This window comes from Drosophila sulfurigaster, chromosome X (genome assembly GCF_023558435.1).
Source record: "Drosophila sulfurigaster albostrigata strain 15112-1811.04 chromosome X, ASM2355843v2, whole genome shotgun sequence".
Classification (NCBI taxonomy): domain Eukaryota; kingdom Metazoa; phylum Arthropoda; class Insecta; order Diptera; family Drosophilidae; genus Drosophila; species Drosophila sulfurigaster.
Window position 1 is genome coordinate 9,012,422 of NC_084885.1, and position 17,922 is coordinate 9,030,343.

At 35.3% G+C, this 17,922-nt stretch overlaps 2 protein-coding genes across 6 annotated transcripts in view; one reads left to right on the forward strand and one right to left on the reverse strand.

Annotated features, from left to right (window-relative positions):
• The window catches only part of LOC133848738 (uncharacterized), a 122,211-nt gene extending 109,570 nt beyond the window's left edge, over positions 1-12,641 (reverse strand). Inside the window, exon 1 of one of the 5 annotated variants that reach the window (XM_062284411.1) lies at positions 12,534-12,638. The gene's annotated coding sequence lies outside the window, so the exon portion shown is untranslated. Of the gene's footprint in view, positions 1-12,533 lie in introns of all 5 variants that reach the window. The other 4 variants (XM_062284408.1, XM_062284409.1, XM_062284410.1 and 1 more) reach the window with 4 other exon arrangements.
• Positions 1-17,922, forward strand: part of LOC133848735 (putative mediator of RNA polymerase II transcription subunit 26) — a 138,233-nt gene that overhangs the window by 41,579 nt on the left and 78,732 nt on the right. The window lies entirely within an intron of this gene.

The window sequence follows — 17,922 nt, forward strand, 5'->3', positions numbered from 1 at the left end:
GCTAACTTACAGTCGAGCGCAGTCGACATTGTGGTATATTTTAAATATACAAGTATATAGACATACTAAATATAACCTTCAGTATATCTTAGTTTTTTTTGTGGGAATATTAACGTGGTATAAAACTCATACAATATGGTATATTTTCTACTCGATGGTATATTTTGAATGTAATAGCTCACCGTCGAGCAAACTCTCCTAAAGCACACTCACTTGTTTAGTTTATTGAGAGTATCAATTTTATAGTTGTAATTAAACATCAACAATAAACAAAACGAAAACAAACAAACAGTTGAAAAGAAAGTGAATTACATGCAAAATTAACAAATACCCAAAACAAAAAAAAAGAAATTGTAAATCCATAAATACTCAGCTGAAGAGCTCAAATGGAATGCTATTCAATTGCAGGGCTGTCGCTAATTTTTTATGACGACAAATTGTCACCTTCCCCCTTCTCAGGCGTGTCACGACACAAGATGCGTCGGCCATCTTTAATGCAGGCACTTTCGATGGGGCTTAAATGCTTTTGATGTTTAATGCTTGATAAACGTCGCCTGCGGAACAAAATGCCAAACGGCAATAAAGTTTAATAACCTAAAGGAATTGCTAGGTGTCGAAGGGAGGCGACAACCAAGACGAAGACGACATCGGAGACGTCTATAATCAGCATCATCAACTGGCATCATCGTGTACATAATTTGCCTTTGCCTCCAACACGCTTACACACACACACAAACATAAAGCGGAGCTGTATCCATAGGCGCTAAGCTGTTTAAGTGTAAATGACGTGAAAATGGGGCCTCCGAATGAAAAGTGTGGCAAAAGCGACGAGGCGACGACAAAAGGGGCCGAAAAACTGAAACTGAAAGATGTTTTTTGAGCCCATCGTCATCATCTTTGGCAGGCGACAAAACATAAAAAATAATATATATACAAAAAAAAAATATATATATATATACTTGTATAATTTATATATATCGCTTGTAAGATGAAAAGGTTGCCCAAGGCAAAAGCGTGAGCGAGAGAGGGGAAGGGAAGAGAAGCATAGCTTCGCAACAACATGCCCGACAAATTGTGCATGAAAAAATATTTTGTATAGATTTATTTATGATGACGATTAACAATGAGCCACCAGCGTGAGGCGTGAGAAGGAGAGCCACTTAAAAAGTTGTATACAACAACATAAAAAAAAAAGAAAAAGAACTGAAATGAAATGCGAACCAAAAAGGAAAAGTGAAGCGGAGAGACGGCAAGCAAAGTATTTTCCACGAGAGCAGAAAAGTAAGTAAAGTATTTCGAATGCCATTCAACTTTTTCATCTTTTCCCCGTTTTGTGAAAAGGTGTGAGGTGCTTCTTTCCCCCTCCTTCTCCTACTCCTTCTCCTTCCACACGCTTTTCCCTCTTCAGTTTGCGTCGGTTAAACTTAGCTCGTAATTTTCATAAATCAACATGGGCTTTTCAATTGAATTCTTTGTGCCCGCTTGCCTGCCGGCCTGTAGCCTGCCTGCAGCCTGCCTCACACAATTTTCATTTTTATAATTAAATCATAAATTATGGGCGCACATGGAAAGCGGCTCAATAGAATTTTCTCAACTCGACCCCGGCGCGACTCCAACGCAATTCGATTCGCATCGCGTCCCCTCAGTGGACAGCAGCAGCGAGAGAATTTCAAAGTATGAGAACCGAAAATTGAATTATCACCGAGGCACACAAAAAATAAAAGAAAATTATATAAAATGCCAAAGTGAAAAAAGACAGTGACAAAGTTTTATATATTTTTTTTTTCTTTTTTTGAGGGTCGTCTAGCATTGAGTCCGAATTATGAGCAATTTGATTCAGTAAATTCAACTTCAATCGATTCAACTCGATTCGATACGCTTCGATTTAAATGCAATTATTCAAGCGTTTCGGTTTCGATTGCAACGCGAAACAGAGAGAGAGACAAACGTTTTTGTTTAATCAGCAAAAAACGTTTTTGCAATCCAATTGAAGTAATTAAATACTTTACAGCGCCGGCATAAAGCGCACACAAACAGTTCATCATAAACTTAATCAATTATTCATAATTAGCAAAACTGTTTTCGAAATTTTCATGATAAAATAGGGCTAGAAAATGTTAGAAAATTGCTAAACGAATATCATTTCCAACTTAACAAACAGCAAGCAGAAAATTCCAAGAAAATTGTATATTAAAAGGTATTAACTGGCATTCCCTTCGCTATTCAATAATTTGCTAAGGCTGTAAAATATTTCAGAAATTACGTGGAATAACATTTGATAAAATACTATAGAAAGCCTTGACAAAAATTTCCAAAACAATTTGCTTAAAATTACCCAAAGCATTCATCAGAGAATTCCAAGAAAAATTCTTCTTAAAAAATTTCATTTGCATTCCATTCGCCATTCAATATTTTTCATTTAATCAAACTCGAATTTATGTTAAATGCCATGGGAAAAAATGTTATACAACTGTTAAATAAATGTCTTTAAAACTCTTGTAATTTTTATAGAAAATTTGGCCATCAAATTGGATAAATTTATCATAAACATTTTTCAGTAAATTTAGTAATTAATATTAAAAAAATGTATTTCCATAGACAGGGCAATAAAATATAGCAGAAATGCAGTAGAATAACATACGCGAAAACGATAAATAACTGTATAATAAACAACATACAGAAATGAACTATTAAATAACAAAACAGGAAATGTTAAAAAAAAATAAAATTTGCAACTGGTAAAATAGTAAAAATTATGAATAATAATATACTGTTTATATAACAAAAATTGTATAAAATAACATACGCGCAAATGTTAAGAAACTGTTAAATAAAACACTTTATATATAAAAGAACAAAAACTGTTAAAACAACTGTTAAATAAGCAACTGAAGAAGTAGCAGAAATTATTTAGAAAAACACACGCGAAAATGTTAAAAAAAAAAAAACTATTAAATAATAAACTGTTAATATAAAAGACATAATGTAGAATAACATAAGCGAAAATGTAAAGCAACTGCTAAGTATTATATGACAATAAGAATTGCTTGAAATTTGCAAACAATTTGTTTCAATCTACTCTAAGCGTAGTTCAGATAATTCCAACAATTCATGAAAATTCCCCCCGCAATTAAATATTGTTAATTTGCTTCCAAATGATTGGCGCTGCTTTAAATACAAAATGCAGCAAAAATGTATACGTTAAATGGATTGTATAATAACTCTTTGGCTGCCAAAAGACGTCGTAAATTATTGGCATAAATATTATTTGCATTCGATTTGCAATTTATTGAGGTTGCACTGTAAATATAAATATATGCATATACTACATATATAGAGATGTGATCACGCGCTCATCCCAATCAATGTGAATGCTTCTACATATAATAATAAAAGCAACAATAGCAACAACAATTAAAAAAGCATTTGTTTATTTTAGCTTATGAATGCGAGTAAGCCCGTATTTACCCGTATTTAAAAACGAGATAGCCAATTGGGGATTTTGTTATGGACTTTGCTCTTTTCTTTGTTGTTTGATATTGTTGTTATTGTTGTGTATGTGTGTGTGTGTGTGTGTGCGTGTGTGTGTGTTAAGCAGAGTTATCAATTGACTTTGTGTGGAGCTTATAAAGTTGCAGTTGAAGTGATTTGATGCTTGAATTGCTTCAAACGATTTGATTTCGATTATTAAAATGTATTTACAAAACATCATATTGAAATCAAATATCGAGCAAAAGCAAAAAGTACAAAAAGCAAAAGCAAAAACCTATTCAATTTCCAAAACGAAATGTCTATGAAATTGTCACCGAGTGAGTTGCCAAATTAAAAAGGGAACGAAAGCAGAGCAACATGCCACAAACACACACACACACACACAGGCAGCATTGAAGTTGTCTGCTTCTGACTGTGACGGTGGCGCCACAAAGTGGAACTGCTGCTGCTGCTGCTGCTGCTGCTGTTGGAGAGAATTGGATAACCTTGAAATGCAGCCATGTCTGCCAACTTTATAAACGGATGTGACAATTGAATTGTCGAGCGCTGTAACTGCAACTGCAACCGAACCAAAGCTGCCACACACACACACACACACACAGCATGCCAGCGAAATTTGTCATGTCATGGCACGAATGTGGCTACAGATCTAGTTTGGATTACAGCTTAAAGACCCAGAGCCAAGAGGCGACCCCCAAAAGTCGCATTGCTTTTCAATTTGATTCGCTTTCAGATACGATTACAAATGTGAAAATGTGAATACCGCTCTCTCTCTCTCACTCTTCCTCTCTCGTCCTCTCTCTCTCTAAGGGAAAATGCAATGACTTCGGGGCACTACAGCAAACTAGTTACCAATCCACCTCCTCACTTAGCTTGTGTGTATGTGTGTGTGTGTGTGTGTAAACCTTCAGATAACAAGCGATTTGTGTGTGCTGCAATGTAGCTGCCACATGCTGCAATGCTGCATGTTGCACGCTGTATGCTGCACGCTGCACGCTGCCAGTGAAGTGACTGTCGCATTTGTAGAACAAACAAATTGCCGTGCATAAATTTCACATACTTGCGACTCGTGATATGAGCACTCGAGTGCTTAAACAAATTATCACCACAATAAGTTATCTCTCTTAAGTTTTGCTAAAATATTTGCGAGATAAACAAATAAATATATGAACAGTACGATAAGAAAACTGAGAGCTGAAGCTGAAGAATTCGTAAAATGAAAATTTCTGCAAAATTTTCAAACATACTTTTTAATTTATCATTTGTACTGATTCTTTCAATTCTCTGCTCCGATTAAATTTCGTTAAAGCATTTGTGAGATAAATAAAGAAAAGTGACTAAAACTAAAGAGTACAAACAATATAATAAATATAAAAATTCGAATCTTTATTTTAAATTATTATTTCCGCTGTTTGCTTTGAATTTTAACTCTGCTAATAGAAACTATGTAGAATAACATACGTGAAAATGTTAAACAACTATTAAATAAATAACTGTTAATATAACAGGAGTCATGTAAAACGCACAAACGTTCAGCAACTTTTAATATAAAAGAAAATATGTAGAAAACCATTAAAGTAAAAAGTCTAAGCTTTAATTTTAATAAATACTTTCCACTGATTTCTTCTGTCATGGCTAAGATAAATGAACATCACAATCAGTTATCTTTCACAAGTTGAATTACTAAATTTAGCGTAAGTGTTAGTCAAATAAATAAATTAAAGTGATAAAACGAACTGGCAAACGATAAGGAATTTGTAAACCAAATACATACAAATATGAAAAAAAACAGACTTAAAAATATTCTTAAGCAATTTCCATCAACATTTTTCAATTTTAATTCTCAAGTAATCCTTTTTCTTTAAGTAATCCTTTACTTCTATTTAAAAACTGCTGCATTCATTACTTCAAGTACAAGTGATTAAACAAAATATCATCAGATTAAGTAAAAGTATTTCTAATAAGTAAACGAATATATAAATATATTTATTATTGATAACCAGAGTTAGCTAAAGTATTCCATTTCATTTAGTTCACATTTTTATACGAAATTGAAGGCTCACATTTCATTAATCCTTTTTGCAGACTTCGGCACATAGTTACTTTTATTCTCAGCCGATATTTTTTGAAATTTTCATCTCAATTTGCTGACATTTTCCCATGTGCCACAGCCACCCTTTAATTTTCTCTTTTATATATATTCGCTATTCCCATGTTTTCTTCTGTCTATTTGTTTGCTTTACTTATTTGTTCCATTCTCTAGTTGCAATCTTAATCCCACATATAATACTTCTTTGCTATTTACTTTTCACATATTTTTCGCTGAGTTTTGCTACAACTTCCGAGCAAATATTTTGATTTTCGTTGCAATTTTCTAATTGCATTTTACTGCCACGCCCAACGCCGCAGCACGCCCCAAAAGTGTCGCGTATGCAGCGCCCTTGAGACAGGCGACGACGATGACGACGACGACGACGATGAATCAACGTGTGTGCAACGCAGAGAAAGAGAGAGAGAGGCATGAAGCAGTGAAAAGGAAGCGATGAAAAATCAACTAACAGCCCGAAGAAAGGCATAAAGACTGCAGGTGCATGAGTATTCAAGTGCGAGAGTGCTAAAGCGAGTACTCACTCTGCAAATACTCGCATATTCGTACTCATGCATGGTATAAATTAAGCCAACAGCAAATTCAATTCAACAGCACATCAATTCAATGCAAATGATTGGCTCATGTGGCGTATGTGCAATAAAAATGCATGCAAAAAAAAAAACAAGTAAGAAAGCTACAGACGAGTGTGCTCGACTTTGAGTTACCCGCTACAATAGAACCAAATTCTTAAAGTATACACAAAATATATTTCATTAAATACTGAAATATACTGAAGGTTATATTTGGTATATTGGTAAAGTGCTACATTCAAAATATACCATGGAGTGCAAAATATACCAGATAGTCAACCAAGCAAAGAGGGACGATTATTGAAATATACCAAAAATATGCCGCAAAAATACTAAAATATACCGAAGTCTTTATTTGGTATTTCTACATATGAAATAGTACAGAATATACTAGGTTGTCAGCCTAAAGTAAATAAGACCAATTATTTAAATATACCAAAAATATACCGAATGCTTTATTTGTTATATCACTATAGCACTACATTCAAAATATACCATGGAGTGTAAAATATACCAGATTGTCTGCTAAAAAATAAGACCAAATACCAAAAAATACTGAAATATGCCGAAGGCTATATATGGTATATCGGTATAGTACTAATTAAATTCTTAGGGATTATTATTGTATGTACTAAAAATCAGTTTCAAAATTATGTTTCTTATTACATTTTTTCATTTGGAGGACGAAAGTGGCAAAACTTTGAAAAAATTTTGACAACACGTGCTGTTGAAAAATATTATATTATAACTCTATCTATCTATGAAATCTTGGTTTGCATACGCACGGACAGACAGACAGACGAACATGCACAACTTCAGAATACCCTTCGACCCAATGAATAACGGGTATATACATAAATATAGGAGATACATTGAATTGCAGGCATTTAAAGAATTGTTTCAAACTTTAAAGCGCAGCGATATTCAAAACGCGCTCAATCATTGACTTTGCGACTGATTATGCAACGGTTTTCACATTTACACGCTCCCTGTCGCTTATCTTTAGTTGAGAGATTCGAAGGTCTTTAAAGCAAACATCTATTTGAAATGGGCACAAATAATTTTGAAAATAGAATTTAGTTAATTTCTGAATTGAATTCACTGTATTCACTTCGCCTAGCTCTGACTATCAATGAGATTGTGGCCCGGCGACTGTTGATAACCTTTGGCTAGAGCAGCTGCGGGTCAAGTCGCAGTCGCCGACGTTGTCGCAATTATATACTAAAAGTACATACTATAGTATATAGTATATTGTATGTGTGTGTGTGTGTGTAAACTGTTATTGTGTGACGACTCTGGCGATGTGGTTAAGCAATCCACACGTAATCCAATTTGCTTTCATCATCAGCTTTTGGACATCAAGTGGCTCTAAATTTCTCCCTCTTCGTCTCCCGCATCGCTATTTCTCTCGTTCTCTTTGAGGCTATCCTTAAACAAAAGACAAGTGCCATCCTTTCGGCGAGAGTTAACAATTGTTTTTGATTATTTAATTTGCCAGACTTTTGCTTTGATTTAGTTTTTCGGCTTAGCTGCGAAATTTACTTGGACAGCAGCTCGAGGCAAAAAGCCAAACAGACCGCAAGATTTTGCTCCCATCTTCAAACTGTCTCCCTCTCTATTACTCACTCTCTCTCTCTATTTCTCTGTCTCTGTCTCTTTCTAGCTGTCTATGTGTGTGTGTTTGTGTGTGCTTATGATTTAGTTCTGCCGCAGTTTGGGGACCTTGAAAATATTGCAGCGCATTGTTTGCTGTTGTTTTACGTTTTTTTTTTCTCGTTGTTGCCCACTTTTTTTGTTTTCGTTTTTTTTTTTTTTTTTTTGGCCTCAACCGCAACGCAAATGCGCCACACAGGCGACTTGCTAAAGATGTGCTGCATTCTCTATACCCTGTGTCAGCTATCCAAATGGGGTATATTCGATTAAGAGTATTTATGATTGCAATTGCTTGCAAAGATTCAAATATAGTAAGGGATAAGTTCAAATTCCATTTAATGGAATTATAAGTTGAAGGTATCAATCATTAAATCGTTTGTATTAAATTGCTTACAAATAAATTAATATATTTAAGGATAGTCTTAAATGGTATTTAATGTAGTTATAAGTTTTGATGTGACTATAAAACATTTGTATTAAATTGCCATTCAATTGTTAAGTTTTTGATTTCATTTAAGAAAACATATTTTCTCAAATGTTACGATTTCATATAAGTTATTATTTATGAAATCATCTGGCGTGAACAATTTCGTGATGAATGTAATTTAAAAATATATTATTTTCAAATCAGTCTTGCAATATGTGAAGCTGCTCTTCTTTTCTATCTTATACTTCATTTCATGATAAATGTATTTAAAAATGTTGTATTGAAAAAAATGTACTTGCAAATTATGTTCAACTTTTTAAATTGTATATACAATGTAATTTCAAATGGTTTTTCTACGCATTTCATGAAGTGGATTTCAAGCTTTTTTTCGACACTATATTTTGCAGTGGAAATGTAGCATACTTTTCAGCGCCAGTTGCTGCAGCTGCCAGAGAGAAAGAGAGAGAGAGAGAGATAGGACAGTCGAGGCAATTAGTGTCGAGGGTAAAGGGCAACTGACAAGTCGTGCCAAGTTTTGTGTGCTGCCGCTCAGATGCTGCGCCTTTCGCCTTGGCTTGGCTTCGCTGCTCGGACAACAAACGTGCAACATGGCGTGGCAACATTTGTCCTGCGTCCTTGCTGCCTGCCGCCTGGCTGCCCTTTTCTATTTTTCTACTGTTTTTTTATTTTTTTTGTGTTGTCTGTGTGCATTCGGCTTGACAGTCGCAGTAACCAAAAGTTCGCTTTGTACCTTTTGTTTTTGTTGCGCTTTACTGATTTCTATCTTCAACTCTCCCTCTCTCACACTCTCTCTCTATCTCGCTTTCTCTGTCTTGCTCACTCTCACTCTCGCCATCTTTATGGCTGGTTTTGTGCTTTGGGAGCATTTTGAGGCATTTTTCTCGAGATGCATTATTAAAATACGTTGTTGGCCCTTTTCAGCGAAGGCGTTGAACAAATCTCGACGAGTCATTTTGGCGCCCAACCTCGTCTTGGCCTTCACCCCAAACATTCTGCCACCTCTCCAGCCTCCAGCCAATCCCACTCCTCCCCCGTCATAATGTCTGCAGGCGTCGTTGAAACCGCAATAAATTTTCAGCCACAATTATCTTGTTGCGCATAACTTTCAATCGGAGTTAATTGTTTGACTCGCAAAACTTTGCAAATAGTTTTGGATATTGAAGGTCTTAACCTCCCCCATCCCCCACGCCTCTAACTCATCGAAAAGCCATAAACAAAATCAACAGAAAAAAAAAGAAAACACAGAAACAAAACTTGCAAATAATTTGCGTGTGCGTTAGAAACTGGTTTTGATGTGGGCGTAGAATTGTGATTCCCCCAATTCCACCTCCACCAAAAAAAATTCATTGTTAACGAATGGGGTGTTATCTATACTGATTGGCAACACTGGTTGGCATATAAATTAGCCACAGAATGTGTGCGTGTGTTAGAGAAGGGATTATTGATCGCTTAACATCGGCTGAAACACACACAATTTGCATAACATGGAGGCTAAATAAATTACATATGCCTATGACAGTGGGTTAAGCGCTTCGATTACCGATAAATTATCTATCGATAAGCTCCCCCACCCCTCTCCACACTAAATGATTAATTAAGCTCAACAGTTGAGCTAGGGATTTATGTTTTTGCATTTCAACAAAATAATTTCTATTTAACGATCGGGACATTAATCAAGCTCTATATTCGAAATAAGAACAGGTAATAAATATAACTATGTATATCAATTATTTAAATGCCATTTTCCATGTCGCAAAGCGAACAACGAACTTTGATTAAAAATGCAAAACAAAGGTTGGAAAATGAATAGAGCTAATATGAGTGTGCAGAGGGGTTTCACCATTATAATAAGCGCATTGTCGTCGGTCGGCGCTATAGCTAAACAGTTATATGTATAGTATAGTATGGTAGTAGTTGGTAAAGTAAAAGTAAAGTAAAGTAATACACACTGACCTGACCTACTCTCCGGTTTCAAGCAGAACAGCACGTCGAACGGGAACAGCGATGCACAGCGGTTGGCGGTAACAAAAATTATATATATATATATATATATATATATATATAATACGATATATATAAAACGGTTACAAAGTGGAAAACAGAAAAAAAAGAACAACAAATTTTGTTATAGAAAATAACTATGTAAGTGGCAAGTTGTTGTTGTTGTTGCAGTAGGTTTACAGTATGGTAAGTACGTAGAACTATAGTCGCGAGTATAGTACGAATAACACATATACATATATAGCGTATATATGTATATTGGAGTGTTGTATGGAACCCAAAAGTCGACCGCACAGCGCGCACTGTTTGAAGTCGGTTTTGGGTCCTGCTGTGGGAAAGGAACTGGAACTGGAACCGGCCGGAAGACGCGACACGAACTGCGGAGAACGGAGGGCGGTGGGCGGAGAGCGGAGGGCGGGGCGACGAGACACACGCGATGAAGGCAACAGAAAGCGACTTTTGCCTGACGGACTGTTGCGTGTTTTGCTGGGAGCCAAAACAACTTTGATGTACTCTCTTGTTGTTATTATTACTCTTGTAGTTGTTGTTGTTGTTGTTATTGTTGTTGTTATGGCTTCTCTATATAGTTTTCTATTGTATTACATTTTATGCGGCTTGACAAAGCGCTGCCACTTAGACAACTGCTTCAACTTGCCATTGTTGTTGTTGGTGTAGTTGTTGTTGTGCCCTGCTTGTTGTTCTTGCTATTATTATTAGTATTATTATTATTGTTATTTAATATTTATAGTGCGCCCGCAACGGCAGCTTCTACACTCGAGGCGTCAGCAAAGACATTATTAGCTATATTGAACGTTACTCAGATTACACTAAGCCAAAGCGAGACGGCACCACAAGCTGCAACTGCCTGTCGATCACACACTCACTATACTCACGCCTTCTCACTCTAACTCACCCCCACTCTTTGTTTGAGCTGCTGTCAAGCGAGAGAAAGCGACTCATCAAAGCAAACAAGAATAACAATAAGAATGCGTAAATCGCGACTTTGCTTTTGTGTTCTAATTCTTTACCAATTAACCGTAAACGGCTTGAGAAACACACACACACAAAACGCATTACGAATTGCGAATTGTGTTTGCAAAAGCAATTGGAACTGCTGCAAATATGCAAAAGCAAAAGCAAATATTATATGTAGGTAGCAACGTTCGAATGTAATGAAGCACAAAACGTGGAAAGGGAAGTGGGGGAATTACGCCACCTTGCTGATCTCATAATAAATCGAGAAAATTATACGCTATACGCTACTGCAATTGGGAATTAGAAATTCACAAATACTTGTAGTAATTGTCATATTATTTTATACGTCGCTTTTCAAATTTGATAATGACTTGACCTTGGCCTCTATTTTTATTTCCTTATTTTCACCTCGATATAAAGAGCTACTAATACGTGTTGATCATAATAATAATGATCTCACAAGGTGAACAAATTATTATAGTATTTGTATGCCGACTTTTTTATAGACTAAATTATTCGATAAGTCACAAATCAGAAGAAAAAAAGTTTTGCATGCGTCAGCAAAGGCCGTTTTTGTTTAAACAAATAACACAAATAATTGTGTCAACTATTTAGTATATCTATTTGTTTTTAGTCAACAACGAAACTAGCAGCAACAACAAGAGCAACAATCACAACGAGATCACAACAAATAATCATCAAAATCAAGATCAATGTCGATGAGAAGCTACGCGTGTTTGTTCTCTCTCACTCACGTCCTCACCTTTGTCGCTCTCTTCACGTGCACAAAAATAAAACAATTAGAAGACGGAGAAGACGAAGTGAAAAAAAAAAAAACAGTTGTTTGATCTCATCCAAATATGCATAAAGCGCAACAGCAACAACAACAACAACAGCAGCAACACAATCGCGAATTCTCTTTCTTTTTTCCAGCAGCCGCGTCACTTTTCAACTTGAAGATGATTTAATAGTCACACAATAAAAAAAAAAATTTGAAAAAAAATTTAAAAAAAAAATACAACACAAAAAATACAATTTGTAGAAACAAAGCAAAGCGACTTTCGCGTATGGAGCAAAAAAAACGACGACAACAACAACAATCACACGTTTTTAATAATAAGCACTTGAATTGTTAAATATGCGAGTCTTGTTTTTTTTGTTGTTTATTATTTTATGTTGTTTCCATTGTTTTTGTTAATTATTTTTTTGTTTGTTTTTTTGTGCATTGTTTGTGTTTTGATATTGAAAGCCGCTTGGGCAAAAGAAAAACGCAGCTCGCAAACATACGTCAAAATATGCGCCAAATAAATACGAACGAACGACGTGAAATGAAAGACCGCACAAACACCTAACACCTTTGATGCTTCGATTCGCACTGAAACGGCCAGACAGCGACACAGACAGCAAGCGCCTCAGTCAAAAAAAAACCAAAAACCGGTCGCTATTCGTTTCGTTCGGCTCTCGGCTCGTGTGACGTCGTACATCGTGCTCGTTTAGGCTATGTTCGTTCGTTTCGTTTCGTTTTGCTGGAACACACGAATGCCGCAATGACGGGCAGCCTGCCCTAGCTATCTCCCCCGCCACGCCTCTTCCCAATCGGTGCATCATTCGCTGCCTAGCTCCATTTCGCCTACCTCCCCCCTCTCGCACTGTCTGCCCCTGGCCCTGTGCGTTGTGCTCTGTCGCACGGTGACGTTTTCAATGCCAAGCAAGCAGCTGTTTGCCATACGTTTGTTTTTGTTGTTATTTTTCTTTACGTTTTTTTTTGGCGGCAGCTTCTGACGCTAACGCTCTGCCGACTGCAGTGTTGCTCTACTCCAACTAAGATCAATGCAAAGCCAAGAAATGTTAACGAAACATGCATTTCAATTTCGGTATTCTTATTAGCAAATATAAATAATCTTGTCACTTGCTTCGTTTCATTGCTGTTTTGCTTCATTAGTGATGGCAGTTAAGACACAATCATTAGCACGACGCGACATTAATTAACGTATATGTTAATTTTGCATTTTGAAGTTTATCGCTAACTTAGCTTTAAAAAATATATACGTAACTGATATTTGGTAGCTTTATTCAATTTATTTGAAGAGTAATTATTGCAATTGGCAAAAAGGGGCAAGGTGCGTGAGTGCATTTGTGTTGTCATCTCTACTCGAAAGTACCGCTAACTATGTTTCACTTTGTTTTCTCCTTTGGTTCTCTGCACTCTTCACTCTAGAAGCCACGAGGCCAGCTTCAATATTTAAGACGCGTCATGTGCTAATCTATTCGTTAGAGTGGCGCAGCACTAAAGCGATAAGCTCTCGCTCTCTCTGGCACATTTAGTTGTGTGCAAAGAGGCAAATGCGTAGTGTGCTGAGATAAGATTCAAGGCATCATTGGAATAGATTAAATGAGAATAAGCTAGCTTTAAAAGTGAGCAATACGTTAGCTGTACTTATTTCCTAGTTCAAATAGAAATTGTAATATTTTTTGTGATGCTTTGCACATATGTGCATAACTAATACGCCCCGTTGCACATACGCATCACCTACACATAACTGGTTCGGCGCGCTTCATTCATGCAATCCCGATGAAGTGAACCAAACACCTCCCCCCAATTGCATTATCGACTCTACTCCAATGTGCGGCATCTCCCCTCTCCCGTCTATTCTTGCTCTCCAAAACCATTCTGTTCTATGCGGTTTTGTTCAGCTTGCAGACCGGTTAAGTTTGCTTTTCGCTTAATCGACCATCTCACTTCGATATTCATTGTGCACTCTTGCACTTGAGCTCGATTTCCACTTTGTCATCCCCCCCAAAGCCGGCAATTATTTATAGATACACCATCAAAATTTGAGTGAACCGCAATAAGAAATGAAAGAGCAATGACTTTGATTTGTTATTTCGTGCAAAATAAACAAGATTATCAGAAATGTGTTAGAGAGATTAATGTATTAGTCTAGGCAACATAAGTACATTGTGTATTTCTTATCAATAGAGTAATGGAAATATTGTGTCTATTTTCTTAGAAATATAGACGCAAAGCGTGTCAGTTGTCTAGGGTTGTCAACGCACTACAAATATGAGGCTGGCACCTTTTGTTCACAGCTCTGCCAACTTGTCGCTTGCTAACTGTATTTCTTACTGTTCGCTCTCGCTCTCGCTCTCTCTCTCTCTCTCTCTCTTGAAGTTAGTTTCTATAAACACAATTTTCAAGTTCAACATGCGACGCATGCTTCATTTTAATCATATACTCGCGGGCATTGTTTTTGTTATTTTCATTGTTATTGTTATTGTATTTGTTGCTATTTTTGCCCTTTGCTGGTCATTTATGAATGTTGTTGTTGCCGCTCGCATTTAATATGCGGCCTTTATTATACCCTGTAGGCATACAAAACGCACAAAATCGTATCATAAAAATGTCAGCATGTGCTTACGATTCCTTTTCATAGAATCGAATTTCCAGTTAAATTTATTATTTGGAGACTGGCATATTACACGAAAAAATCGTATAGGGTATTTATTTATTTCTTGATTATCTATTTTTTTACTTTTTTGTTTATTTTTAGTTTTTTTTTATTTACTTATTTAATTATAGAATTTTTATTTATTTTTTCGTATACGTATTTTTTGTTTTGCACTTATTCATTTATTTAATTTAATAGATTTAAAGCTTTTAATAGATTTAAATAGATTTAGGACAATCTTGTATTTTTTACAGGACATAAGCTAAGTCGATCACTTACGTTTATAACAATATGAAGCGCAAGGTTAGGCGTTAGACTATTAAAGCTGTACGAAAAGGAACTACAAAAGTGACTCATTATTCAACCGCTAACATTTTATAGGGTATTTGTTGGTCGAGCAAATTGCTTGGACATTGAGTCGCCTAGATTTTGCACGTCACACATAGTACATATTGTATTTTTATGGACATTCTCATGCAGCCTAGAGCATAATGCTCTCATATAGCTACAACTACTACTAATACAACTACAACTACTTCTCCTATATACCATGTGTGTGTGTGTGTGTGTATGACGTACCTATATATCAAGAGATAACTGTCGCTGTAATGTAATGTAGTCCATTTGCGACAAATATGCGCAGGCCAAAAATGCTCGGACATTGTACGCTATACAATAGGAGAAATTGTTCGCATATTCATGACCGAATTACCCACATTCAGAAGCTACACACACACACACACATAGACAGAGAGACACACACACACACATACGAACACATACGTAGCTGGAGTAGAGTCGCCATTTGTGGACAGCAGAACAAACAAAACCATTGAAAGGCACGCAAATCTCAGCTATGACCAAAATATTTGTCAAAGTTCGTGGAGCGCACCAAAAAAAACATCAGCAAAACCAACAACAAGCGAGAGAGGGAGACTGGAAAAGAGTGTAAGAGAGCGGAATGTGTGTGTGTGTGTGAGTGTGTTTGTGTGAGTGCCAAGAAATCAAAGTGGAGCGGATATATTAGACAGACCAAAGAGGCCAGCAGCAATCGGACAGATCGGCAGCTTTAGCTGTATATATGTACATGTCTGTGTATGCACATATTAACGTCACACCCACAACACACACACTCGCACACACACACACACACACACACCCACACACACAAGCTCTACTCACATGACGCTTGAACCAACTATGTCTATATATTTGCCATCTCTCATTTCGGTTTGTGGCCCAATAAGCACAAAGACAAGCATCCATAAAGTACACACACACACACACACATGCACACATGTACACTTTCACACACACACACACATACGCTCACACTTACATATAGTTGTCCATGTCGATATCGTTTTTGGACACTAATATTTGCCAAGCGTAAAGTAATAAAATATTTCTTCGGTCAATAAATGCAATTGAATGTGAAAAGAGGCAGCGACCAGTCAAAATACCAACAAATATGCCAAAATACGAAAATATAAAAAACAGTCTAGTCGCGGCGTGCTCGACTTGCAGATTATCCTAGAAAATCCATTGGTCGTGTGTAGGAGCTAAAAATAAATAATAAAATAATAAAATTGTCAAATAAATCAAATAAACTAAAAATTAGAATAAACGATTATTGAAAAGAATAATAAAAGTAATAAATAATAATAATAATAATAATAATAATAATAATAATAATAATAATAATAATAATAATAATAATAATAATAATAATAATAATAATAATAATAATAATAATAATAATAATAATAATAATAATAATAATAATAATAATAATAATAATAATAATAATAATAATAATAATAATAATAATAATAATAATAATAATAATAATAATAATAATAATAATAATAATAAGAGTAGCATGGTATATTATGAATGTATTGCTATATCTATATACCAAATATACCATTTAGTATATTTTAGTATTTTTGCAGTATACGTTAAGGAATACTACCACGTTGTTGCGGGTATTTCTGAAATTTAAAGCAAATAGGTAGTTCCCTATGTCTGCCTGAAGCTACCCTTCGTGTAATATTGTGCAGGGTATCAAAGGGCAAGACAAGCGAGAGATAAAATCGAATACTGCATGCGCTGCAAATATCAATTGAAATTCAATTATTGACCAAGGTATCCGTCGGCATAGATTGGACCCTATTGAATGCAGAGTGTGAGCATAATACGGGAAGTTGAAATCAATTGGTTGTTAGTAGTATAATAATGATCTATCAATTGTGGCGCATATGATTCATACGGACTGTTGCTTATCGATTTCCTTTTATTATAGAGATACAATATGATACGATATTTGAGAACCAGCATCATTATTGGTGCCTTAAGTAAATATAGTACATCGATTGTTTGATGTGTAAACTCGACTAGCTCAAAAACGATGGCAAACAAATCGCCATCGTTTTATTGTCATTTGTTGACTTTACAACGCAATAAAACTGTTATGACAAAGGATGAATAAACGCTCCAACATGCTGCCAAAAATAACATGCAACGAATTCGGTCGCTCGGCAGGCACGACTCAACAAATACCCTGTAGTAAAACACTTTGTTTATCGAATGCGAACTCTGTTTGAAATAATGAGTTTTGTAGATTTCATAAAATTACCATATTAGAAAATAAATCTAAAAAAAAAACTATATTTAAAGATCTTAAATTAAATATCAAATAGTTTGGTTTAAAAAATTTATTAAAATTAATCATTTGCTCTTCAAATGTAATTTTTATAAAAAATGTTCCATATTAATAAACATAATCTAAAAAAAAAACAGCTTGAACAATGAATGTATATATTCATTTAAGTTTTTCAAATATTAAACGATATAAAATTAAAATAGATTAAAAATGCAAAATTTTAGCTATATTAAAAATAATTATAAGAAAGTAAAGTATATTAAACCATCAAACTATGATTTAAAATTTTCAAACATTATAAAAAATTAAATAAAAATAGTTTTAATAATACAAAAAAACTGTTAGGAATATAAAGTTAGTAAAGTAATAAAAAATTTAATATTACTCAAAGGACATGCATGCCCCTAGGAAAGTATATTGCGGGGTATAAGCATGCTTCATTGGAAATTGGGGAACAAACTGACCAGCTTTAAACGGATGTAATAGGAAAACGAATGAAGTGAGCGAGAATAAACGGAAAGATACTCAGATAGTATGTTAGTTGAAGCCTTGTTGAGTTG